We start from the raw sequence: 2518 nt of genomic DNA on the forward strand, positions 1-2518 counted from the left end.
TTCTGCTGCTTCTCAGGGTGGATGCATTCAAAGTTGGCCTGGTGAGTAAAGAAATATTAGGGTAAGAAAGTTCCAGAGCATCAGTCAAGAAAGAGTTCCCTTCCCCTCATCCTCTCTGGGGCTGCAGTTCTCTCAGTCCACCGAGACACTCCCAAGCATGCTCAGTACGGGACTGACTGGAGCTGGGTCAGGCTAGTGTGGAAAGTGTCAATGAGGTCATGTGAGCCATCACTGTCATAGTCTGAGCATCGCATCTGAGGGAAAGGGATGTGTGTTCACAGGAGGTAGGTGAGGAAGCCCTCCCCAGGCTTTGTAACCCTGTTCAGTCCACTAGTGAGGTAAGCTCCTTACCTGGATGGGTGTACTAGGGTCTCCTCCACAGAAGTGCTGAAGTGGGACTGAGAAACGCTTCCACGTAGGGATCAGGTTGTTCTTAATTACCTGGAGAGCAAGGTCTCCAGTGAGCTCTGGTCTGGTTCATGGGGAATTTCCATCCTTTCGTATTCACTTGCAGTTCCTTTACCCCTGTTTCAAACCTGGGTTCTAGGCCCCAGAAGGATTCTCTCCTATCACACCCTATTCAGTCCCAGGGGTCTCACACCTCAGATCTATATGTCAGGTGCCACTTCCCGTCACCATGACAGAAGAACTCCAGGAATGGGTCCGATTTTCCTAGAAAGTCCTGCCAATAACACACAGACTTCAATTACAAAGTTCAGGGAGAAATGACCATTATATATCACCCTCTGTCCCATCTCCTCCCACACACATATCATCCCTGCTCCTTATTCTTGGATCCCTAAGGCCTCCCTTCCAGTCACACCTTTTTATCTAGGTTTCTGGCCTCCACTTCCATGGTTACTACACGATTGTCCTTCAACTCCTGAGCTGAGTCCTAGGTTTGGGAAAGCAGGAGACTGTATCATTCAGGAATCTCTCATTGATATAACCCATTACCTGCACCCTTATTGGCTTGGCTTCTTCCTTACCGTGATGGTCCCTCGCCCAGCAGGCTTCCCAGCCTTCAGCATCAAGGGTAGAGTCAATGTCTGACTGGACAAAAGCTAGGGCAGAGCAGGGGCAGGGGGTCAAGATCTAGCACAGGGTTAGGCTAGGTCCTACTTGCTACTCCAAGTTCCAAGCAGGCTAAGGTGTCTAATAAGATCCTTACAGAACATAGGTCTGAAGGTTCCCAATCCTTGGTCTTGTATACCTGACCCATGGAACACTCAGCTCCCCCTAGGAAGTCATCATCGCCCAGCTCAGGTGTCTTGTTGTCTATGTCATAGATGCCAAAGCGGAGCTTCTGGGCTGTTTCAAAGTGGTACTCAAGCTGTAGGGTCTTGGAGGACTCGGGGCTTGAGCAGTTCTGTACTCACTCAGTCTGGCCAAGCTGTAGGCATAGGCCAATAAGCATTGTAATTACTCAAACCCTCCACTCTTAACAGCCACTGTCCACCCGTTCAACCCCCATGATTCTCACCTCAGTCCAGTTGCCCCCTCCCACATCCTGTAAAAGGACACAGAGTGGATCTGACTTGGAGCCGATGTCTTTGTCAATGAGGTGAGCACAGGAAATGGACAGCTGAACCAGGGTCATGCAGTTGGCCATCTGGGAAAAAGGAATTGAGTCAAGCACTAGGGACCATTCTCCACCTTTCCCTGACCATAGGACCCAGCATAGGAAAACTAAGAGCCTTCACCCAGGCAGAACTAGGACCACCCATCACCCCTAGGACACCCAAGGAAGAATCATCACTACAACAGACTCCATATGTCCCCAACCCCCTAGGTAAGCTCAGAGGGACAGCAGATGGTAGTTACAACCAACTCCAGTCCAAGAATATGATGGGAACACATTAAAATTGGCCCTAACTCCAATGATGCGCCATAAATCTGAACACCAAACGATCTCCACAGATCAATAAATCTCGTTCTGATCCCCTTATTGGCCCCAGCTCAGACCCTAACCAAAGTTTCATCCCAACATTGTCCCAAATGCCCAGGTGTTGTTAAGTGCCATCTAGTTGATTCCAATTGATAGTCACCCTGTATAGGGCTTCCAAGGAACAATTGGTGGGCTTGAACCACCAATCTTGTGGTCAGAAGTCCAGTGCTTATCATATAGCACCACACCAAGACTCCAAATGCCTCAGATATTATGTCCAAAGATATTTCTTCCAATGATTTCCCACTCACCCTACATCTTGAGGTGGAATTAGGATCCCTAGTTCTCCTAGTCTTTAATAAGCTACTGGTATGGCACTGTAGGATAAGTGCTTGACCATAAGGTCCATTTGAACTGCAAGGTTGGTGGTTCAAACTCACTAGCTGCTTCTCAGAAACCCTAATATATAGGGTGGCTATAGGTCTGAGCTGATTCCACGGGGGTTAACAACAACAGCAACATATCCTCACTATTCCCACTGCCACCATTACTACCATCTCCCACCTGGTTAGGAGCGTTAGCTTGGTTTCCCTATTTCACACCATCCCCATCTCAACAAGTTATCCTTAA

The 2518-nt window shown here is 48.5% G+C and overlaps 1 pseudogene; it reads right to left on the minus strand.

Annotated features, from left to right (window-relative positions):
• LOC102841993 overlaps positions 1-1612 on the minus strand; it is a 5364-nt pseudogene extending 3752 nt beyond the window's left edge.
• Between the last annotated feature and the right edge of the window lie 906 nt (positions 1613-2518).

Source organism: Chrysochloris asiatica, unplaced genomic scaffold (genome assembly GCF_000296735.1).
Source record: "Chrysochloris asiatica unplaced genomic scaffold, ChrAsi1.0 scaffold00081, whole genome shotgun sequence".
Lineage (NCBI taxonomy): Eukaryota > Metazoa > Chordata > Mammalia > Afrosoricida > Chrysochloridae > Chrysochloris > Chrysochloris asiatica.